This window comes from Antechinus flavipes, chromosome 1, assembly GCF_016432865.1.
Source record: "Antechinus flavipes isolate AdamAnt ecotype Samford, QLD, Australia chromosome 1, AdamAnt_v2, whole genome shotgun sequence".
NCBI classification, from domain to species: Eukaryota; Metazoa; Chordata; class Mammalia; order Dasyuromorphia; family Dasyuridae; genus Antechinus; species Antechinus flavipes.
In genome coordinates this window covers 151,409,242-151,435,553 of record NC_067398.1, presented here as the reverse complement: position 1 = coordinate 151,435,553, position 26,312 = coordinate 151,409,242, and the positions used below count along the sequence as shown (strand labels likewise).

The window sequence follows — 26,312 nt, the reverse complement described above, 5'->3', positions numbered from 1 at the left end:
TTCTGTCCCCCAACATCAAATGACTTAAAAGCAAACTTGTGGAGAAGTATCACAAATACTATCACAGTAAATAGTGAGACCACAGTATTTAAAGTTATTGTGAAATAATGGTTAATGATGATAACTATATATACAAGCCATTAAAATTTTGGTCTTAATGTTGACCCAGCTAATAAAACAAAATTCCTCAAGAAAGAAATACTTCAACAATTGGGTTTTTACCCCAATTATATTTTATTGTGATTTCCTGCTAGCAAGAAGAAGGATGAAGACAGAATTACAGTTATGATTGATTACTCCCTCTCTAGTAGTTTTCCCTTTGCCCTTTCTCCATTAGCCAGCAATGGCAACAGAGAATAAAAAATAAAAGGTTAGTTTTATATTCCTTATCACTTAGTCCCTGGAGGCAAAGTCAATTTGCATTAAATTGACCTAAGCTTCAAAGATCTAGATCATGGAAGCCCCCAGACTTAATTTAACAAAGAGAAGAAATGTTTGTAGTACCAAACTTCCTTCCCTATCTCACTTCAAAAAAAAAAAAAAAAAGATTCTTCTGGTGTACTTTCTAAGGATTCAAACTACTCGATAAAAGATTGAGAAAACAAAATTCTACAGAATTTTATTCACACACACAAATAATGATGACTGAAAATAGAACTTATTAACTACAATTAACTACAATTTATTAACTAAATTTTTGTGCCAGAAAATAGTTGATGAGACGTAACTTTTCCCCCTTAGTGAAAGAAGCAGGAACCTATGGGAGGAAAATGTGGCACTTCGTGTCAAATGAGAATTGCTTTGTCATTCATCTTTGCTTAAGTATTGGTTATTTTCCCCTTGTTACAAGGGACAGTTCCACTGGAGTGAATATAAAAGGAGAAAAAAAGAGAAAATGACTAATATGAACCCCAAAAAGCATCTATGAAGCATTTCTTGATTCTAAAAATTAAAAATTAAATTCCTCTTAAGTTTTAAACTTAGCCCCAGAAAGATAGAAGAGATGTCAATAATCATATAAATAAATTTGCACGTTTCTGATGGAATTACAATGTCAAGTAAAAATCACTTTTGAATTTAAATGACTATGAAACACTCAAGAAATACATATATATATATATATATACACACACACACACACACACACACACACACACACACACACACACACACACTATGCTGCATTAAGGACTCCAACAAAAATCTATTAATAATATTTTGTTTCACAATCAATGAGGCAATCCTTTAAGATTTGAAAAGTATTTGAGATCATCCTAATACAATTCCCTTACTTTACAGATGAGGAAGCTAAGGTATACAGCAATGAAAGTGACTTCTACATGTGGCAGACCTATAATTCAAATCTAGTAACTCTTTCCACCATACCATAAAAGGGGATTTTTTCTGTCTCCCAACATCAAATGACTTAAAAGCAAACTTGTGGAGAAGTATCACAAATACTATCACAGTAAATAGTGAGACCACAGTATTTAAAGTTATTGTGAAATAATGGTTAATGATGATAACTATATATACAAGCCATTAAAATTTTGGTCTTAATGTTGACCCAGCTAATAAAACAAAATTCCTCAAGAAAGATATACTTCAACAATATTTGGGTTTTTACCCCAATTATATTTTATTGTGATTTCCTGCTAGCAAGAAGAATGATAAAGGTTAATTAGTTGTTTTGCATTTCCTTTCAAAAGAATATATTTTATACTATTTAGGCTTGATTAGTCTCTTTATTTTTTAAATCTAGGTAAAAATAAATATTTAAGGGGGTGAATGCCTGACTTGTCTCCTTATGGTAGTTAGCTTTGACGAAAAGCCAATCATTAGACCTGAGCAGCCGTCATCATAAACTCAAGTTTCCTGAAGGGGAAAAATACTTTCCAAACCCATCAAGTTTAGTTCAGAAACTCCAGTAAAACAGACTGCAGCTTGGAGAGCCAATGGCTGGATTCCAGAGAAGTCAGGAAGTTAAAAAGTCTCTTAGTAAATACTATCATTTAAGTAAGTCTACAGAGATGGTGAGAAAAGAAGATACAATAGGACAGCGAGTCTAGAAAAATCAGCAATGACAATGTTCAGGAAAAATCAGCATTATTGCTGACATTTGGAAAAAATATTACAAAATACGCATGCATTCAAACAACATAAAAGAAAAAGAATCCAAGTTTTTTTCTTATAAAGATGGAAAGTAAAAATTAGGCAGCGGATTTTAGAGAAGAATGTAGGTAAATGTTATAATTGCATTTTAAAATTAGGAACTGAAGAGTCTAGATATGGGAAAGGGAATAAGAAAGTCTAGTATGAATTCTTAAAAATCTAAATCAGAATATATTATTAAGTAAGGTAATTTTAAGTATAACACTTTAAGAATGATATACTAATTGTGAACCAATTTTTTGAACTTCAAATTTTTTCCAGTACTGGTTGAACTAGATCACAGTTTTTTGACTTAGGGTCCATGTAGCTTTTTTTGTATAAAAATGGATGTGGATGTGTATTATAAATATAATATAAATAAGATAAATATGATATAATTTATATAACATATAAATTATAAATTATATAAAATAAATATAAACATGAACAGTTTACTTTGTATTTTGTTCCCCAAACTTAGAAAATTACTTTGAAAAGAAATTCAAAGGCTTTGCCAGACTGCCAAAAGGAACCACAACACATTTGGGGTTGGGGGTGGGGTGGAAAGGAGGAGTTAAGAACTCTGATATTATATATAACTTTCCAAATCCAGAATATTACAATTCTCTGAAATAAATACTTCTAATTTAAATGAAAATAATTTTTTCTTAACTATCCTTAATCACTGAAAGGTATAGCCTCAGTCAAACTGAGACCCACAAAACACCTTAGCTTCAAATAGCTGAGGTCTCCGGCTGCATTCAGGGCCATTTCTAGTAATCCTGACCTGTATTTTGCCATTGGATCCAGATGACTCTGGAAGAGAGAGTGAGGATGATGCCCTTGAACAACCCTCCCTCACTTATATTCAATATGTTAAGTCACTTAGTCCTATTTGCCTCAGTTTTCTCTTCTGTAAAATGAGCTAGAGAAGGAAATGACAAACCACTCCAGGATCTCTACCAGGAAAACCCCAAATGGGATCACAAAAAGTCAAACATGATTGAATCAACTGAAGAAGAACAACATTTTCCTTGATAGTTGTTAGATCAAGGTTTCATTCCACTTTTACAAGGAATGACATGACTCATCTGTATGAAGTAGGCTGCATCTCATTACCTCCTGCGCCAAACTATTACGATTTTAAATAGCTTTAATTATTGACATGTTTTTTAAATCAAATTTTAAGTTGCCTCATTGTAATTTCCATCTATTTTGCAATCCTCATATGGCATAGATAGATACAAGACCCTTCACTATTATTGATATCTTGTTCTGGACACTCTCCAGCTCCTTTCCAATTCCATATCTCGTGGCTCCACCGAATCATAGGTTCGCATCTCTAGAGCAAGAAAGAACCTTAGAGTCCAATTTCCTCATTTTACAGATGAAAAAACTGAGACCCAATGAGTTTAAATGATGTGACCAAAGTCATACTAGCTCTTTCCATGCATGTCATTTTCATCAATCTGCTTCTGTCTTTACTAATCTCATCTTCAGACAAATATTTTGAAGTTTCATCAATGGAATATGAAATAAGGGATTGCTTTAACCTTGGGCTCATTTCTCTGTATCTCATTTTCATCATCTCTAAAATGAAAAGATGGAGCTAGTTAAGTTCTAAAGTTCTATCTAGGCTCTATGATTCTATCCATTCTATTTCATAGCTGCTGAATTTAAACTGGTTTTAACCTGCTTCCATCAGTAGAGTTACAAAGTTCAACCACTGGATAAGATGGCAAGTATTTTTTAAAACAAAATGGGGGAAAGGAAGAAAGACAGAAAACTTTTTTTTTCTTTCAGTACAGATCTAATACAATCTTTTCAAATAATGCCAGACAAATTGATAGCTAACCTGAAGCCAATTTAACTATTAAACAACAAAAAACCCTACACTCATTAATTTCCTATTGTAGGCAAACCGAACAATAGGAAAGGAGGTACTGGTATCTTCAGAGTAGAAATTAAATGGCCTCTGGCCAATTTTGAAGGAAGATAAAGATTCTGAACATTTAAATGAAGAAGGAGTTCACTCCCTGAAGAATGGCATGTACAGATGTGGAGGCAGTAGATATGAAGGTTGAGTCCAATTTGGCTGGAATTTAAAGTTCATGAATAGTTCCACTTTTACTATGTACTAAGTGAAATACTAATGAGTTAAATTAACACGATTAGATATGTCCCAGCATTGGCCCAAAAGTTATTTCTGGCTTTTTTTAAAATTAAGAATCACACAGTTCTCTTGTATTTTCAACATATCTGATTATAACACTCTATTGTTTATACATTAACTTGGGTTTCTTCCATATACTATAATACATATCATTACAATCCCAGTATCATTTAAAAACAATAGCAAATAAGATAAAGACAAGAACAATCATTTAATGATAGATAACATGAAGCAGCAGAGAAATAATGAGTCCCTGAATAGAGCAAAGCCAATAAAACAGGAAGTAATCATACACAGAGCATCTGTAAAATCCCCCCTGCTCCAGCCAGGATACAATCATAAAAGAAAAACAACAGCTAGGAGAAACGGCGGGAACCGGATGAGCAGCAACTGACCAAATGTGTCTCTCCTTTGAGTCCCTGGCTCTTGTGCTTATGCCTAATTTGATGGATTAAGCAAAGTGAATGCATATGGATTCTTCAGATAATAATTAGAAAAGATAATCATTTTGTTGTTCATTCTTCATCCTTGAAAAAGATAACCATCTAGAAACATTTTTTAATAGATCTAGACACCCAAAAGATTAGAGTTGAAGAAAAAAATAAATGGGGGAGGAAGGGCAGGAAATAACTTAGGCTGAATATTCTAAACAATTCTCCTAACATCGTAATCTATTAAGTGCTTAGCAGTGTCCTCTGGGAAACAGGAGAAAGTTATTCAGAGTAAAGAGAAAGAAACCTTTCTGACAGTCTCCTTTCCAAAAAGGGAAATTTGAGCTTAGTCTGTAATCTCCAGAAACTATATAAGCATGGTAGAAATGACAAAACTTCTAAAGCATTTGCTCCAGACTTCTCACTTTGCATATTAGAAAAAGGAAAAACAAATAGAAGAATTGAAAGAGTTCATCAAAATGGATCATGTTATTAAATGCTATTACCATGTTGAGCAACCTAAAGTTCAAATGCCATATATGTGCATTTCCCCTCCTTTACTAAGGGCATGGGAATGATCAGATTCTGATGCTTTGTACCTAAGAGAAGTAATGTCCTTTAAGCTTCACTCTGGTATCATCTCATACATAAAGCCTTTTTTGATTCTTGTCTCCCTTCCCTAATCCCTATCATTTCTCAGATTATGTTACCAAATCGTATATATTTTATAAATATATTACATGAATCTTGTGTTACATACTTCTTTGTCCATAGGATCACGGGCACAGATTTAGAAGGGCACTTAGTAGGTTATCAAACCCACTTTACAGAAGAGAAAACTAAAGTCCATAGAGTTTAAGTTAACTTGTTATGTCAAACAATTAGTAACTGAGGAAAAATTTGGACCAAGGTCTTCCTCTAGATATGGTTCTCGCAAGTTCAAAATGGGAGAGGTAAACTGGCTAAATACAATTTGTGTGGGGAAAAAATTTTAGAAGATTTTAGTAGACCACATGCTTAGCACGTCAATAGTGGAATACGAAAGGCAAACAGTAAATTCATTACAATAAATAGAATAATCCAGGCAAATGATGTAATAGTCCTACTGTCTTTCCCCCTTATCATCCCATATGTAAAGTTTCCATATTCTGATCTAGAAGTGAAAGATTCTAAGATCAAAAGTAACATAGACCTTGTTTTATCCAACCTATTCTTCAGATAAGGAAACTGATGCCCAAAGAGTTTAAGCAATTTGACCAAGATTATTTGTATAGAACAGATCAGAGTGAATTTGAGTCCTGGTCCAACACTACCAAATGCATGATTCTTTCTCCCATGCTATACTGCTTTCCCATGACACATCTGTCAGGTATCCCTCTATTGCTCTTTGAGTAAGAGCAACACAGCCAAACACAGTACTCCACCACTCACAGGTGAGGGAATAACTGGTATTCAGAGAAAGAGATTTGAGTTTTGTTTTTTATTTCTTCCTTCTCTATTCTCCCAGCAACAGTAATTGCCATGAGCAGGTTAGGATTACTTAAAGTCCTTCAGAATTTCTCAAGTGCAATCTTGACTAATCTACAATTTCTATTCAGTTCTAGGTCAAGTGCACTATCTTCAGAGCTTGTCTGATTTATATATATGTGTGTGTGTATTTATACATGCATGTGTATATGCAGTATATAGGTACACATATTTTGTATGGAACACATAAGTGCACATGCATTGCAGGAATCATAGCGGGTGGTGTGTGTGCCCATCTGGATATTGCATGTATTTCCATATGAGTATATATGTACATATATGTGTATATATTTACACATGTACATATATGAGTACATGTTCACATTTTCACAGAATAAAGTATGTTGTTAAATATATGACCAGAAAGAAGTTAGGCAAATCATATAGTCAACAGAAAAAAGAAACAATAGGTGGACAACTCTAAAGCTAAACAGGTATTTCTAAATTATGAAAAAAATCCTGAAAGATGGCTTCCAGAACACTGGAATGATCACAAAATTAAAAATAACAACTAACATTTATATAGTACTTTAAGATTTGCAAAGTGCTTTACATATTGGAGATGTCATTATTATCCCCATTTTGTGAATGGGGAAACAGAGTGGTTAAATGCATTGATCCAGATTACACAACTAATAAAGGACTTAAGGCAGAATTCAAATCCTGGTTATTCTCTATGCCTAGCATTTAGGGAGGGTCAAGAGAATTCAATGGATGGGAAAATATTGGATAGGTTGTGACTTGAACAAATGGAGAGAGATGAGACCATGGATACTCTGACATGTAAAGATGGATTAACCTGACAGGTTCAGAACATAGACTGAGTAGCTGAAGTTATATGTGAATTTGGTATATCTCCAGGGGAATGCCCAACTCAATCTCTGCTTGGTACTGAGCTACTTTATATTTTTAGCAATGACTTAAAATAAAGTGCTGCAAATGTTAAAGGGATTGTTAACACACTAAATGACAGAATGAGGATTCAAAAGGATCTTGACCAGTGAAACTCACTGGGCCAGATTTAATGAGATATCATTTAATAGTATAAGTGTGATATTATTTGGGCTTTAATGGACTGCAAGGTAAGTGGCACAGTAGATAGAATGCCAGGCCTGGAGTCAAGAGGACTTCTTTTCCTGACTTCAAATCTGGTCTCAGACACTTACTAGTTACGTGACTCTGAAGAAGTCACTTAACCTTGTTTGCTTTAGTTCATTATCTGTAAAATGAACTGGAGAAAGATGGCAGAGCACTCCAGTATCCAGTTTTCTGTCAAGAAAACCTCTAATGGGGTCACAAAGAATAGGACATAACTGAACAACAATAAAAAGCTCAATATAAATCAGTACTATTAATACGATAGTCCTCACCAAAAACAAAAAGAAAAAAGAAAGAAAAATCTAATATGACCTCAGACAATATTTAAAAAGACAAAGTAACCAGGACCAAGGTCATAGTCCCATAGCCTGTCTCCACTCTAGTTAGATCACAACCAGAGTATTTTTTTTAAATTCTGAGGGTCACATTTCAGGAAGCAAATTGATAAGCTGAAGAGCATCCCAAAGAAAAGACCGCAAATTGTTGTTGTTCATCTTTCTTTTTCAAAGAAGACCAATGACATCATGGAGGCAATCAGAATAATGACTCTAAAGACATACTATATAAAAAAAGGTAGACATAATTTGAGATATTTAAGTCTTAACAACAAAAGGGGAGAGATGGGGAATATTGAAAAGGAATGATAATGATCTTCAAGAATTTCAAGATCCATCAGATGAAACCTTGTTCTGTTTGGCTCCAAGAGAGAGAGCTAAGGGCAATGGGTGGAAGTCAAAAAGAGAAAAAGCTCAGGCTTAATATAAAGAAAATATCTTAAAATTACAACAGACCTAAAGCAGAATGACTTCTTCCTAAGTAGGTGAGCTCCCTCTCACTTGGCAATCTCTTAACAACAGCTAGAACAAAAATTTGTCAGGGTCTTTTGTTCAGGTACAGATTGAATTAGCTCTGAGCTTCCTTTCAACTCTACCATTCGGCAAATGGCCAACTGTGGCTCAGACACACATCATGGAGTTCCTAGTCATTTCCTGCAAAAGTTTCCTGGGACAACTACTATGGGACCATAGATATAAAGTTAAAAGGGACCACAAAACCAACTAATTCAATCTCCTCATTTTAAAAACAAGGAAACAGGGTTCCATAGGTATGAAGTATCAAGAAATAATGAATTTCAACTCCAATTCTGACTCCAGAGTCATTATTCTTCCACTCTACATTTCCTCTTATCCTTTGAAATACATGTAAGAAAGAGTGAGTAATACAAATACTTGGCATAAGTCAAGTCTCTTATCCCCTTTTCCTCAGTTCCTTAGTTCCATTGCTAAAATAAGCTGGAAAAGAAGATAAAGAATCACTCCAGTAGCATTGTCAGGAAAACCCCAAATGGGGTCATGAAGAGTCAGACGGAACCAAAACAAATGAACAACTAAAACAGGATTGCAAACCCAATCCAGGGTCCAATACAAGACCTTATCTTACTTCCAAAGATAATAGTTTTAGCACTGCTGTGGTGATTTCATTTCAGAACCTTTCAGGAAATCCAGAAAAATCAACTTTCCTGAAGAAATAAAAGAAAATTGCTAGAACTGCCATGGGAAAGAGTAACAAGGGAAAAGGAATCAAATTATTCTTCTGAATTCAAATTGCTTATTTACCAAAGTATTTCCATGAAAAATTTAATGGAATTAGAAATGGGGGATCCTTTTTTCAGAACTGAAAATTACTCACCTGTTTCCCCACCCCACCCCCATAACATTAAGGCCATTTGTTAGAAAATTAGAACCACTAAAAACTGACTAAGCATCAGAACCTGATGAATCATAGCCCAAATTCCTCCATGGAAAAGCAATGAAAAAGAGACTCAATAGCAGAGATTTGGCTGATCACCCAGAACAGAGAAGGAAACCAGAACAGGAAGGAGTACTAACAATACCCAAATAGTTGATAAGTAACAATGAATTAAGTCTCTGGCAAACAAAAGTAAACCAACATACTTAACACTTAAGTTACTATAACTGTAAAAAATGACCCCATTTTCTGAGGATTTTTTCATAAATAAAATCATGTTTAAAAAGTGAGGTTGACAAAGACTGCAGCTTCTGAAATAAGAATTCACTATTTGATAAAAAAAACTTCTTGGAAAATTGGAAAATAGTATGGCAGAAAGTAGGCATTGACCAATACCTAACATCCTATATCAAGATAAGGTCAAAATGGATTTATGATTTTAGACATAAAGGATGATACTATAAGCAAATTTGGAAAATAAGGGATAGTCTACTCAGATCTGTGGGAAAGGAAGGGAATTATGATCAAAGAAGAACTAGAGAACATAATGAAATGCAAAATAATTTTGATTATATTAAATTAAAAAGGATTTGTACAAACAAAACCAATGCTGCCAAGATTAAAAGAGAAGCAGAAAACTGGAGGAAAATTTATTCCTAAGGCTTTGATAAAGGCCTTATTTCTAACATATAGAGAATTGACTCAAATTTATAAGAATACAAACCATTCTCCAATTGATAAATGCTCAAATGATATGAACAGATAATTTTCAGACAAAAAAATTAAAACCATTTCTAATCACATGAAAACATGCTCTAAATCACCATTGATTAGAAAAATTCAAATTAAGACAACTCTGAGGAATTATTACATACCTCTCAGGTGGGCTAAGATGACAGTAAAGATTAATGATAAATGTTGGAGGGGATGTGGGAAAACGGGACACTTACACATTACTGGTAGAATTGTAAACTGATCCAGAGATTCTGGAGAGCAATTGAAACTATGCCTAAAGGATTATCAAACTGTGCACATACCCTTTGATCCAGCAGTGTCTCTACTGGGTCTGTATACCAAAGAAATCATAAAAAAGGGAGAAGTACCCACATGTTTGTAGCAACCCTTTTCGTAGTAACAACAAACTGGAAACTGAATGGGTGTCCATCATTTGGGGAATGGCTGAATAAGTTATGTATATGAGTGTTATGGAATTTTATTGCTCTATAGGAAAAGATCGGCAGGATGATTTGAGAAAGGTTTAGAAATACTTACATGAATTGATAGTGGAGAAGATTATATGATGATCAACTTTGATGGATTTGGTTCTTTCTTGAGAGAAAAATTGGAGCACAAGATTTTGCAAGAGTGAATGTTGAAAAGTATTTTGAAAATAAAAAGCTATTATAAAAAGAGGAGTTGGAATGTAGGAAAGTAGGAAGAAATCTGTAATAAAGGAGAAGGCACAGTGATACAGCAGATAGAACACTGACTTTGCAATTAAAAGACCTGGATTCAAATACAAATTTTAATGACTTCCACCTATATGAGTAAAATGAAGAGGTTGGACTGGAAGGCCACTGTGATCTTATATTCCTATTAAGAAGTCATGTGCACAGGGCAGAAATATATATTTTTTTGTTTATTGACATATAGAAGAATAAAAGAGAAAATCATGAGTAGAGATAAGCCAAGACATCACAAATGACAAAGGGAGATTGTTCTGTTTGCTTAATTCATTTACAAAATGCTACTGTAGCATAATCCTGTTTTGTTTCCAGATTGATTAAGAAAAAAAGCATTAGGGCCTTACTTTTACCTTGTGGCATGTCAGCAAGTATTTATTAAGTACCTACTGTGTGCCAGTCATTATTCTAAGCAATGGTATAGGGAGATAAAGTCAAACAAGAAATATTTATGAAACAGCTACTAATTAGTCATTGTGTTAAATGTCAGGGATAAAAAGAAAGGCAAAATACAATTCCAGTTCTCAAAAAGCTCACAATGTAAAGTCTTGTTAAAAAGAACATACAAACAAATGTATAGGCTGAATTGAAGATAAACAGCAGAGGGAAGATGCTAGCAGGCATTAGTGGGTTTTAGAAAAGACTTCTTGAAGAATGTGATATATTAGCAAAAAAAAAAAAACTCGAAGTACAATTTTATCTGTGAACAGCCCTGTTGTATTGTCCTCTCTAAAAAAAATTCAAGTTTTGTCTCCTTTTGCAAAATAGAATACATTAGTGCTTAAAAAAAAAACCTCAAAGGTACAGAGAAATTCAAATTATTAAGTGCCATAGAAATTTAAGTAGAAAAATTCAAAGGATTATCTGCAAGATCACAGCTCATATTCAATAACATCACCTCTCTGGTCCTCAAGCCTAAGATCTTGAGAGAGATGGAGGTAGGAAAAGAGATAGATACATTTCCTTCTTTTCTTTTCATCATTAAAGCCTGGAGCATCAAGTGATATCAAATATATGAAAGGAGATTAATAGCAAAAATACAGAATTAATCTAAGGGAAAAGGAGATAAAGGCACAGGAAACAGATTTCAGGTAGATAGTAAAGGATAATTGATGATGATAATAGCTGTTGGTAAATGGTGTTTAGTGGTAGGTAATAGTGATAGTGGCTAATAAATAAAACAATTAAAATAAAAATAAGTCTAGCATGTATAGAATATTTTTCAGGTTTACAAAATGCTTTATATACATTATCTTAAATGATTCTTTGAACATTTCTGTGATATTGATAATATTGGTACTATCCCCATTTTATTGATGAAGAACATAAGGCTCAGAGAAGTTAAAGTGTCTATTATCACAGAACTATTAAAGTGTTAGAGGCAGAAATCAAACCCAGATCTTTCCTATCTGAAAATCTGGTACTTGTTTCCCTATCCCAGTCCTAGAAAACCTCTATATCTCCAAATAGAGAACTTTATCACCTCTCTTAAAGTATAAGACATTTTGGGAAAGCATTAAGATTATTCTAGATTTTGGAGGAGGCTCATAATTTCCAATATTTAGGCCAGCTCCCAAACTGTTGGCAAATTCCAATAGTAAATAGTAATTGAATTTATCCACATTTAATATTCCAAAAGTAACTGTCATAAAGGGTGTCCTCTCAGGATAGGTATTTAAAATGAATTTTTTTTTCCTTTCTCTTCCCTTCTTCTCTTCAGTCTAAAATGCCAGATGCTTCCAATGGAATGTGAGACCTGTATTTGATGACTAATTGGGAGATGAAAAGGTGACTTGAAAGTTGGTTCCAAGTCATAAAAATTTTAATATCTCTCTACAAAGGTAACTACCCTACCCAAGGATTCATAGCATCTTTGTAAACACTAGCACATGAAAGCACTCTGTTCTAACTTTTAATTTAATAAAGCATTTGTTGTTGATATTCTTGATTGCTTATTTTCTCCATTAGAACTCAAATCTAAGAACCTCAAAAGCCATCTAATCAGACCTATTAATTTTTTATAAATAAGCAACCTCAGATCTAGAGAAGCTAAGCAATTTGCATAAAATCACAATCATAGTAAACATCAAATATAGAATTGTATGTAGAAGCTCTGATACAGTTAATATTTTTTCCAATTAAATTGTTTTGCAGTATCTAATGTAATCCAAGAAGCAAACACTCATATGGGAGATAACCTCTATCCAGTAAAAAATGAGTATATGACTAGGAGAAATGTACCTATAAGGATTTTCCCTGCTTAAACATAGTCCTGACACATTTCTGAAAGGACTTCATCATATAAAACAAAGAGTATTGCTAAGATTTGGAACTATGCTCAAAAAGTTATCAAACTGTGCATACCCTTTGATCCAGCAATGTTTCTACTGGGGCTTATATCCCAAAGAGATCTTAAAGAAGGGAAAGGGACCTGTGTGTGCCAAAATGTTTGTGGCAGCCCTGTTTGTAGTGGCTAGAAAGTGAGTGGATGCCCATCAATTGGAGAATGGCTGAAAAAGTTGTGATATATAAATGCTATGGAATATTATTGTTCTGGAGAAATGACTAGCAGGATGATTTTAGAGAGGTCTGGGGAGACTTATATGAACTGATGCTAAGTGAAATGAGCAGAACCAGGAGATCATTATACACTTCAACAACAATACTACATGATGATCAGTTCTGATGGATGTGACTTTTTTCAACAATGAGACGACTGATGCTAGTTTCGATTATCTTGTGATGAAGAGAGCCATCTACACCCAGGGGATTGAGTATAGATCACAACATAACAGTTCAACTCTTTTTTGTTGTTGTTCCCTTGCATTTTGTTTTCTTATTCATTTTCTTTCCTTTTTGATCTAATTTTTCTTGTACAGCAAGACAATTGTATAAATGTGTTTACACATATTGGATTTAACATATATTTTAACATGTATAACATATATTGGATTGCTTGCCATCTAGGGGAGGGAGTGGGGGGAAGGAGGAGAAAATCTGAAACACAAGGCTATGCAAGAGTCAATGTTGAAAAAATTATCCATGCATATATTTTGAAAATAAAAAGCTTTTTTTTAAAAAAAAGTATTGCTAAGGACACGCATAACTTGGATATTCACCAAATGACCATCCCAAAAGCAAGGTCATGATTAATTAAAAGAGTAAAAGACCTAAAAGCAAAGAGCCAGAAATTTAAAAAAAAAAAAAAAAAGCAACTTGTCTACTCAGTAATTAGAAGTCCAAGCCAAGACCAGAAAGCAAAGAAATTAGTAAATCATCACAGAGTAAAGTGTATAACTGAAGACTGTGTTAACTTTCCTGTCAACAGCAAATGGTAGCATATATCAGCTTCAACTGCCCAGACCTAAGTGATGTGCATCCTGAAGAACTGACACATGTAACAGGCAGTCACCAGGACCATCCCATCAAAGAATGCATAACCCTGAAGACATCATTGAATAAGAGTGAAACTTGGTGCATATTGTGTGATTTCCATACTAAGGGAAGAGATATCTTGTTAAGGTACAGAACTAGAAGGTCAAAGAACTATTCAATTCAAGACAGAGCTCATCTGTCATACAGACTGCTAGAATTTGAATATCACTATCCCCCAAATAGTTCAACCACCTTGTTTTCTAAATGAGGAAAGAAACTGAGGTCCAAAAAATGAATTAACTTGTCCAAAAATCATAGTTATGTGGCCAATCTGGATGAATCCAGATTTCCTGACAGCCAGTCAGTCACTGTATCATTCTGTATCTATACCAAATGATCTTCCAATTAAAATTCAGATGGAGCAATTAAAGAAATTAGGAGGACAGGTTTCATTGCTTTTTCTCTTTATTTTATTAAGAGGTCACACAAACTCCCTCTGGCAATAAACTGTCAAATCTTCAAAATTTTCTTCCAGGGAAGGAAGTTGTCATGGGATTTTCTCTGCTACTTTTTTTCCTCACCTGGAAGTTCTCATCCCCTTCACCCCTTCTCTTATTGGCAGGTTCCTCTTAGAATCTCTATTTTAAAGAAATCATTTAGGTCAACCATCTATCCTTCCCCTCTAGACTATAATTTTGTGGGTTTCCTACTCCAACCTTTTCAGCTTCTTCTTATGCATTATTCTGCCCCAATCCCCATTACAATATAAGATTTTTTGGGGACAGGGACCCCTCTGCTTATATTTGTATTTTTTGTGTTTAACACAGTTCTTGACACCTAGTTATAATATTAGTTACCTATCATATAACATATATAGTTACATAATCACAATAGTTCATGTTGTTTGTTATTTTCAATGGTATCCAACTCTTTATGATCCTATTTGGAGTTTTCTTGGCAAAGATCCTGGAGTGGTTTGCCATTTCTTTCTCTAAGCACATAGTAAGTGCTTAATAAATGGTTGCTGACTTAAATTGAAGAGAACTGGGTGATATTTAATTCTGTAAGCAACACAGTTATAAACAAAGTAAGAAGCAAATATATTTCAAGACAATTGAGAGGCAAGTCTGGGGGTTTATATCTAGGTTTTTAATTTTCTGGACAATCAGGAACATGTTCAAATTTTAAATTTTACAACCATCTAGATTGTTTAATTACAGTAAAAGCTGACTTGTCCAACATTCTACCAACTAGAATCTCTATTAGGCATTTCTGCATTTCACCAGAAAAAAATGAATAATTCATTCTAACAACAATGACCCCAGAGTACCATAAGATCATGAAGTGCTTTCTGAAACAAAGATTAAATTATGTTCTTGTATTAAGTGTGTTTTATTGCATCTAATTCTTTGACAATTGGCAGTCTACATTTGGTAACTCTCTATTAATCAGATGTTTTATTAGGCAGAACATCTCATTTTCCTGACCATATAGATATCACAGTAAATTTTCTGTTAAGTTAAAGCAAACCCTCCCTATATATCTCCTCTGATAGGTTTGGGTATTATGACAAATGGAATAAACAAATAGGAAAACAGACATTAAGAGTTCTGTAGAACAACACAAGCCTGGAATCTCTGAATATCAAGGTTGAAAAACAGTTTACAATCTTGAAGAAAAAAATCATGTACTTCAGAGTTTCATAAAAGCCCATTATTTTCGGGTAAAGCAAATTCTCATTAGTATTTAAACTATTTTGTGATTACTCTAACATGTCAGCATTTATTAAAAGCCCCCTTTCTCCCATTCTTACTTGACTTTCCTATAGCTTCTCAGAAAAAAAATCACAAATGGTCAAAAAGTAGACATGGAAAATTAGAACTCAAAAGGATTTGGTGGGCTTTTTAAGTTTTAGAATGATGAAGGAATAATAAATGGAATTTAGAACATCTAAAACCTTAACAACAAGCAAATAAGCAGCTCACTAACACTCTGGGGAAATAAATGTTTTATGTTCACTATAATTGAAAATGGAAGACTCAGTTTGTAGGAGGATAGGTCTTAGAACTAGAAGAGCTTTGGTGAGACCATCCTATCCAACACTCATTTTACACATAAATTCTCCAACAATCCCATTTTCCTTTCATAACCAACCTCCAAATCACCGACTGGTAATTGGTATCACAGCCAAGGTTTAAATCCAAGCCCTCTAATTCCAAACCCAGTTCTCTCTCTTCTCCATTTCTCTCTCACCCCAACATCTAGTTAAAAACTTCCTGAGACAATTTAATTGATTAGTCTTTAATTGGTTAAAGAACACAAGAAGCATGATCTTCACATGGCACTTTTTTTTTTTTTAACAAAGCAAGGATAATATTTTTCCCATGTGATCTCATCTTCCTGTGTTTAACTCAGTCCTTCATCTGTAAAAGGAGCTGGAGAAAAAAATTGTGAACCACTCCACTCTCTCTTGGGCCCCAATTTCTCATTCTGTAAAATGAGGGAATCTCAAGGAGAATTAGAAAGAGTTTCTAACTTGGAAATGATTTTTTCTTTTAACAGCCTACACTAGCCTACAGGAAAACTAATAAATGAATCCTTCCTCAAGCACTTGCTAATTGTGTGTGAGCCAGTACAAATTGATTAATTACATCCTGAGTCTCTCCCCTCTGTAAAACGGGAAAGATAATAATAGCACTTATTTTCACCTGGTTACTGTGAGAATCAAATGATGTAATGTGGATACAGTACTTTAGAAATATTAAAGGACTATGTAACTGATATCAGTTTAGTCACATCTGACTCCATGTGACCCTATTTGGTCAATTCCTTTTCCAGCTCATGTGAGAGATAGGAAAACTGAGGCAAACAGAGTTCAGTGACTTGTCCAGGCTAACATAGCTAATAAATATTTGATGTCACACTTGAACTCAGAAAATTGGCTATTCCTGATTCCAGACCCAGTGATCTATTTACCCACTGAGCTACTTAGCTGCCCCCATATAGGTAGCTTTTATAATCTGTGTTGTTCTTTAGGAATCAAGGGATCTACATTTTAGTTCCTGGCTCTGTTTCTGACCTTGGGTGAATCAAAACTTCTCTAGAAAATAAGGGAGCCAAACTAATTCATTTCCAATATCTCTTCTAGTCTGAAATTAGAAACTCCATCCAGCATAAGAGTTTTGCTTTCCCTTGTTTTCACCAAACCAGACTTTCCTCCCCACTTCACCCCCACCAAAATATTTACCCCCTATATAAATCTTTCACCACTCTCACACCAGGGTCAAACAATTTTGTAAACAAGAGGTCTCCTTCACTATACAACTTGCTTACTGAGTATTGGCCACATGGGCACAAAGTACACATCTATCTTTGGTTCCCAAGGAGTTATTTAGATAGTTCCAGTAAAGTGGTCGAGACCAGGAGCCAGGTGCTTATGAAAGAGAGGCAAGCCCAAATTTGTTTTATATTGGCCAATCGGAAAGTTCCCATGTCTTACAGTAAATGAATGACCACATTTTTCCATTTCTACTTTCAAAACTATTTTATTAAATCTCTTGAGGAAGCCTGGAGTTGACATCGTGCCAAGGAGTTCTAGGTGTTTTGTTACTACAAGCTTGGTCCATATCTCAATACTAGACTTCTTGGGGCTGGGTGAGTGTCTGAAGACTCATTTTCTACCAGAATGCTAGAGAAAATGTCAGAGCTTTCAAAGCTGTGGTGCGATAATTATGTGTAATTATTAGCAATACTGAGAACAACTTCTGAAAACAGCTACAGCTGTTCATCTTACCTCTTGAACTATATGAGACAATGAAGAAGACACTTCTACTAATTTTCTTTATTTATTCATCTGATTTTTGCATCCAAGATATGACTTTTAAGAGAGATGCTATATAGAAAGTTATTTCTAGCATCCCAATATGAGTAACCTGTCTATATCTGGGAAAACCAAGTGATTTATTTTCATTGCTTTCACTGGGACTTAGCAACATCTGGTCATTGCTTTAAGTCCCTTTTCCATATGATATGATTTTAATAGGAGTGCTCAGTTTATGAAATCATAGAAATTTTAGATCTCTGAAAAGACTTTTAGAGGTTTAATAGAAAAATTTCTGGGGAAGCTAGGTGATAAAGAGCACCTTCATTGGAGCTTGATTTTGGAGCTTGATTTAGGCTTCAGAGACTTACTGATTAACAATATGGTCTTAGAGAAGTCACTTAGCCCTGACTGCCTCTATTTAAAAAAAAAAAAAAACAACCAAAACTTCTCATTTTAAAGATAAGGAAGCAGAGGCCCCCAAAATTGAGGTGATGTGCCTGCCCAGAGTCTCCTCACAGGCACTACATGACAGAACTAGGATACACATTCAAATCTGAATCCAAATTCTACCCCTTTGTACTGTGCCAGGATAACCAGAAACTGGTAGAAAATTTTGAAAAATCTGCTCGAGTTTGACAGAGTTTTTTTTCTGTATAGCCCCTCATTCATAAAGAGGAAAACTGATGCTTTGTCTCCCAGTAGAATTCCAATTCAATATGTCTTTTTAAAGTAATAATTTATTTTTCCTCAACTACAAGTAAAAACTGTTTTTAATATTTACACTTAAACATTTTTGGAGTTCTAAATTCTCCTTCTCCCTCTCTTTTCTCCTTTTGAGAAGGCAAACTATGTGGTATAGTTTATATAGATTCATTCATGCATAACATATTTCCATGTTAGTCATGTTATGAAAGAAAAGCACTCAAGAAAAAAAAAGTTGTTTTTTTTTTAAAAAGGATGTTTCAAGTTGAATTTAGACTCCATCAGTTCTGTCTCTGAAAGTGGATAGCATACAATGTCTTTTTAAAAAAAAAATTCTTGGTGCAGAATTGCCCCTTTCCATTTTTTCCCCAAGGAGATATATTTTTATAGAACATAATTTAGTCCTTTAAAATGGAATTTTATGGCTTTTTCCTGAAACTCTTAAAAAAGGGAAGCCAAGAGATCATTTATAATGTTGTGCTAATAAAAACATTCCATGATGAGTTATATATAGGTTAAAATGTTTAACTCAAATAAATGTTGTTCAACATTGAATTAAGTAAGAAGCACAACTTTAAGTTACAAATTACAGTTATATATTTTACATAAGATATATAACTTTAAGCATTGAATATTGAACTTAGAGATGGATTCTAGGTCAAACTCTTCCTGAATCTCCCCTATGATCATGAGAAAGTCATTTTAAGACAGTTTCAACCATTTCTTTTTCTTTTAGATTTCTTTAACATCCCTCCCTTCCTTCTTAAAGCACTCCTCATTCCAACAAATTATCCTAATTTTTATTCCAGGACCTAACCTTTTCCCCATTTTCCTGCCAGGACACAATCTCTCTCCTATATTACTAGGTGGTACAGTAGACACAGTAGAGCAACAGGCCTGGAACAGGGAGATCCAGAGTTCAAATCTAGCCTCAGATATTCACTATGTGACCTTGGGTAAATTACTTTAATCTGTTTGGCTCAGTTTTCTCATTTGTAAAATGAGTATGATAACAATCCCTGTATAGTAGAGTTGTTCTATTCTGGTCTTCCAAAACTCACTTGTAGAATACAAGCTCCATGAGGACAGAGTCTCTCTCTGTGTGGGTGTGGGCGTTTTGTTTATTAATCATCCTCCCATAGTGCCTTACTATTTTAGATATATAACTGCTAGAAATTCCATTAAATACTATTTTACTCCAATCCATCCAGCACTCTTATTAAGCACTTAATAAATCTAAGGCAGTCAGAATATAAAAGCAAACTGAAAAATAATTAATTGCCTTCAAGGAACATACATTCTACTGGGGAAACCAAAGTATAAACAGATAAATGCATGCATGATTATTAGAGAAAAAAGTGAATACCAACAAGTGGGGATATCAAAAAAAACTTTCCTCTTGGAAAAACACTTAAATTGAGCCTTAAAGAAGGTCAGGAATTTTAAAATTCTTTTTTATTTATTTAAAAAGTATTTCCCAAGTACATGTAAAAAACATTTTAACACTCATTTTTTTTTTAAAAATTTGAGTTCCAAATTCTCTTCCTCCTTTGTGGCCTTGACTTTTTTGAAAAGGCAAATAAGCTGATATCTATTATAAATGTGAAATCATGCTAAATATATATTAGCCACATGGAAAAAGAAAACATAAGCAAAATAAAATAAAAAATAAAATTTTAAAATCATGCTTCACTCCAAATCCAGAGTTCATTAAATCTGTAGGAGGATAGTATCTTTTATTATGGAACTTTTGGAATTGTCTTGGATCCTTGTCTTCATCAGAATAGCTAAGTCACTCACAATTGATCATTGTTACAATACCGCTATTACTGTGTACAATATTCTCTTAGTTCTGCTCTTCTCTGTAAGTCCAGGTTTTTCTGAAAGCATCCTGCTCATCATTTTTAAAAGCCAGGTTTCTTAAACTTTCTTCACTCAAAATCTCTTTTTGTCCAATAAATTTTTATGTGACCCCGGGTATATAGGTATTTAAATAGGTATACAAATCAAACATTCACTAATAATAAATCATAACTTCACAACCCCGACATTCAGTTATAAGACCCTGTATGGTGCAACCCATAGTTTAAGAAACTGAGTTTAGAGCACAATAGTAGTTAGTCAATCATAATCATATACCACCTTATTTCACCATTCCTCAATTGCTAGAAATGACTTCAATTTCCAATTCTTTGGGCTGCCGGGAATTCTAAGAGGCAGAGGTGATTAAAGAATTTCCTATTAACCATAGGATGTTGATGACAGATGGATCATCAACATCCTATGGTTAATAGGAAATTCTTTAATATTGATTTCAGGAAATATCAGGTGAGTCAGTTTGGTAGGAATATAAAGTGTGTAAAGGGGGAAGATTAGAAAAGTTGGGGGCCAGATTTTGAAGGGCTTTAAATACCAAGCTGGGAGAATTACATGTTAACCTAATGCAATGGGGAGCTACTTAAGGTTCTTGAGAAAAAAAGAAGAAATAGTCAGGCCTATTCTTCAGAAAGATTATTTTGGCAGCTGTATAAAGAAAGCATGGAGAGAAGAAGACCTCAAAGACAAAAGTGCCATTATGAAGCTCTTGCAATAAACTCTAGGAGAGACTTGAATTACGGTAGTAGTGGTAATATGAGTAGAATAAAAGGAAACACATTGTGGAGTTAGAATCAATAAGATCTGACAAATGATTGAATGGGAAAAAATAGGAGATAATTAAAATTGTCTCAGTGACTAGACAGTACAGATATGAAAATAAGAAAATTTTAAGAGAAGTGAATTTAAGAGAAAAGGAAGATGAGAGATTCTTCTTTAAACATTGTGTTTGTTTGAGATGGCTAGAAGACATCCATTTGGTTATATAGTATTAAAATACAAGAAAGATTGGGAATGGACATGTACATCTGGGAATTAAGTGAATGGGAGCTGAGAAGATCACAAAGACAGAAGCACTAGAGAGAAGACCCCAACAACAGACCCTTGGGGGACACCCAAGATTAGAGATTGAGACGTGGATGATGAAACAGCAATAGTAACAGATTTTCTTCAACAATCCTGAATTTTTAAAAATTTTAGTTTAATGATATTTTAATTCTGTTGCATAAAAAGAGTATATTCTAAAAATTTGTTTAAATTGATATAAAAAAGCACCTATCAAGACCAAAGCTCAAATGTTTTATTTCTCAATTATTCAAATTAAGTAATATTTAATAGCCAACTTTTACTGTTATTCAAGTGTGTCCAATTCTTCATAACCTCATTTTGGGTTTTTGCATTTTTGCGGGGGCAGAGATACTAGAGTAGTTTGTCATTTCCTTCTAGTTCATTTTATAGATGAAGAAACTGAGGCAAAGTTAAACGACTTGTCTAGGGTTACACAGCTAATAAGTGTCTGAGGCCAAATGTGACTCAAGAATATGAATCTTCTTGACTCCGGGTCCTACACTCCATTTACCACATCACTTACCTGCCTAATGGCCAATTGCTCATCATTAATTCTTTCTTTCTTAAATGTTGACAATGTGATTTATATTGAAAACTTCAGGAAATTAGCAAAAAAAAATAGGGTCAATAAATAGTAAATTACAAAACAAATGCACAAACATCAACAGTAGTTCTACATGGCAGTAGTAAAATGAAGAAGAAAATAATGAATAAGGAAGCCCTCAAAACCTTGTCTAATATTTTACTGGGAAAAGAGGCTGTTAACCACAATCTTCTGTTTAATATCAAAATCCTTTAATACAACTATCAATTTTTATAGACATAATGCAAATATGCCAGTCTATTGTCATCAGTGTCTGACTTTATCTTATATTTGTGAATCATTATCAAAAGGATTGAATATTGGAATATGTATGTACTGTTCCTGTGAAAACTGTTTAATGGTGTTGTCCAACATAAAACTATAGTTTCCCTCTCTTTAATTAAGTATGCTATTACATGATTTTATGATTTGTAACTTTAAAAAAATATTCCTTGATTCATGTATGCTAGAGAGGCATAGATTGCAAAAAATAAAGCACTTGGGACTTTTGTATTACATCTATTTAATTACAGTATAATTTCTAGCGTTAGCATTCTGCACATGCCCATGCTCCACCTATCTGAGAAAGAAAGAAAGAAAGAAAGAAAACTACAGGGAAATGCAAAGAGCACACCAAGAGCTTAATCTTCATATCATTTGCTATGCATTTATGCAAGTGGAATTCTAAAGTACAACTTATTAACATTGAGCAGAGTAAAACCTCAGCTATCCAGAGACCAGGCTTACAGAACCCACAGGCCTCAGGAATTGCTGCAGGCTTGAAAGTAGCCACTGAAAAATTCTCTGAACTACTCAATGGAAAGCCCAGTCCCTGACCATTTGTCAGAAGGCAAATAACTCCAAAGGCACCATATACCTGATGATTATTTCTGTAATGCTCTGGTTGGTCAATTCACATGTAGGACCACTCAGAACACTCAGAAACTTGCCTAAAGAGAGGTTTTCAATTTCTCAAACTGAGAAAGGATAGCTAATATCTAATAATATATTATCTTCTCATCTCTACTTTCATTTCATTGATTCAGCCCATACATTGTGTTGTTCAGAATGTGAAATGTTACTAATAATTATTATATTATATTATTAATTAATATTAATATTTATTATCTTATTTCATTTGATTTTTACACCAACCCTGGGGGTTAGGTGCTATTATTCTCATTTTACAAATAGAGAAACTGAGGCAGAAAATGATTAAGGGACTTACTCAAATTCTCATAATAACAAGTGTCAGTAGCAGCATTTGAACTCAGATCTTCCTGACTCCAAGACCAACATGATGATTAAATAGATCTATAAAGCACATGTTCTTTGGGGCATTTATCTTATTATTGAATTTATCTTTTATCTTATTATTATCATTGAATGTTTATTCAAATGAAAATCTTAATGTCATGGTCAAAATTCTGTTCATAATCCTAGTAAGTGGAATTTAGGGAAGGGGGAATGTTCTGCCATCATGTCAACAGAAACATCCTCGTCTAATGAAGGTTGTAGAATAAAGTTTCCCTTGATCATTCTAGCAGAAATATTTGAAATGGCAAGAGATACTTGTCCTTCATACTTCCTCCCACTATGTTCACACAGGTGAGATGGAAGAATGGACTCATGTTGACAAAGATGTATCAATAAAACAAAACAAAAAAAAAAAGGTTTTATTCATACAGAAAAAAAAGGTGAAAATAATGTTTTCAATGACATAAGTAGATCTAAAAGACATTAATGGCAAAAAATGAGAACAATGATTTTCATGAGACTGGAGATTGGGGGAAATCACATGAAAGAAAGCATGTTCACCCTTTAAGCCACTAATTAATTTTGAAGAATGGAATATTAGATCATCCAAAATGTCATACAGCTTCATGAGAAAGAGATATATGAATAAAAACCAATTGGCCACCTGGGACTCTTTAAGAAAATGTTTCAAGGCCACTGCTAATATAAGCATCCATTGAGCTTTATGTAACATACCATCAATGTCTCCATTTCAAACTTCATCTTTTTAGCTAAATCACAATAACCAACGTTTCTAATGATGGTCCTGAGACATTCAATGCAATTCAACATTTACTCATTAGTTGTGTAGAAAGTACAGTGCCAATCTGTCATCTACTATAAGTTAAATTTCATTCAATATGCTCTAGGAAGAGAGGAAAATATGTTATATATTTTAGGAGGAAACCTCCATTTAAAAGGTTAAAATAAAGTTCTGACATTTAAAGAATTAACCAACTTTAGCCAAAATTCTGCTACCCAGAATGACTCATTTACTTAAAATTTCAAATAGCTATATTATTAACTCAAAACTTTATATTAATATTCATAGTTCTATAGCCACTTATAAGAGAATATGTTCTGACCATGAATATGGTAAAGATCAAATTGTGAAAAAATGGTCTAGTGCCCAGATTTTATATATGGAAAGAATATATATAATTATATACACTCTATATGTGTATACGTATACAGTACGAATCTCTATATAGCCATATATGTAATATAAAATATATTTAGTATTTATACATAAATATGTATGGAAATATTCACGAGTATACATATGTGTATGTGATAGCCATTTCAATCATGTTCAACTCTGGACAAAGACTGGAGTCTTTGCCATTTCTTTCACTAGTTCATTTTATAGATAAGGAAACTGGGGCAAACAGGGTGAATGACTTATCCAAGGTCACACTAATGACATAGTAAGGATCTGAGGTTACATCTGAATTCAAGTCTTCCTGATTCAATGCTTGGCACATTATCTTTATCTAGCTGAAACAAGGTAATTAGGTGGTGCCATGGATAAACAAACATATATGTGTGTGTGTGTGTGTGTGTGTGTGTGTGTGTGCATTTCTGCCTATGTGTATACATACACACACACACACACACACACACACACACACACACACACATATGAATTCCTTAAATATCAAAGGTTAATCTGGGGCCCATAAACTTTTTAATATTTAATATTCTATAATCATATTTCAGTGTGATTGGTTTGCCTTATAAAGCTACATGCTTTTTTAAGCATTCAAAAACAATATTCCAAGGAATCCCAACTGCCAAAGGAGTCCAAGACACAAAAAATGTTAAGGACTCCTGTTATATTCCAAGTATTACAAATCTTCCATACAAATTCCATGATAATAACTGAATTTCCTAAATGAGGATTATAATCATTCAAAAAAGTTTGGTTTACTAATTTCCAAACATGAAAAGCAAGTGGATTTAGAAAGCCTATTGACCAATCCACATTCTACAGTTGGAAAATCCCTTCATCTATCTAATCCATCATTAACAAACATCTAAGAGAACATTGTAGCATTTCATGTAGTGGGATCATACAGTAACTCTAGGAAAAGACATCAGAATCACAATGATGAACTGTTGTTTGAAAAAGAAGCTTGGTTTAAAAAATTCTGCTATTTCAAGTCAATGTAATTGGTCCTCTCTATGTTCAATTAACTCTGCACTTACTCACCGTCCACTCATGGTGTGTGTGTGTATGTATGAGTGTATGTGTGTATGTGTATACACACATATGTATTTATACATACACACACACACATATATATACACATACAAACATGGTAGTATATATATACACATGATAGTGTATATGTGTGTGTGTATATAGATATAGATACACACCCACACTCATATATATAATGCCTATTGTCTGTTGACTATAAGATGCTTTTGATTTTAAAGAGCTGTGAGCTCCTAAAGAGCAAGGACTGTTTTTTTTTAACTTTTCTTTGTGTTCCCAATGCTCAGGATGGTATTTGTGGCTAATTGATGAAGTAAATGACATATTTTAGAATCATAAGTCTCCTTGAAAGATACAGACTAATCGTGTTTAAAAATTCTTTGATTTTAATGTTAATAAGACTAACCATGTTTAAAAATTCTTTGATTTTAATGTTAAAGGGAAAGTATAGAACAAGAAGACATGCTTGCCAAAAGTGTTTTCTACTGTTATAAAGGTAAGTAGAAGAGAAATCTATAAATGGTAAAGTTCTCTACCCATTCCTATTGGTGGATAGTGCTCTGTCGATTGTTATCTGGTACCAGAATACTGCAGAGCTTCCTGGATGAGAGCCATCATCTTTCAAAAGTGTTTGGCCTAATTATCTACCTGGAAAAAAGCAGTGGACAGGGAATGCTCACTATCTAAATATCATTAGATGTACAGTGTATAGAGCTCACCAACATGTTGATACACAATAAAAAAAATTGATTACCAAGGAGGTAAGCATTTCTGAAA

The 26,312-nt window shown here is 33.7% G+C and overlaps 1 protein-coding gene across 4 annotated transcripts in view; it reads right to left on the bottom strand.

The window, feature by feature from the left end:
- Nucleotides 1-26,312, bottom strand: part of MAST4 (microtubule associated serine/threonine kinase family member 4) — an 802,919-nt gene that overhangs the window by 630,800 nt on the left and 145,807 nt on the right. The gene's annotated exons all lie outside the window — the stretch shown is intronic.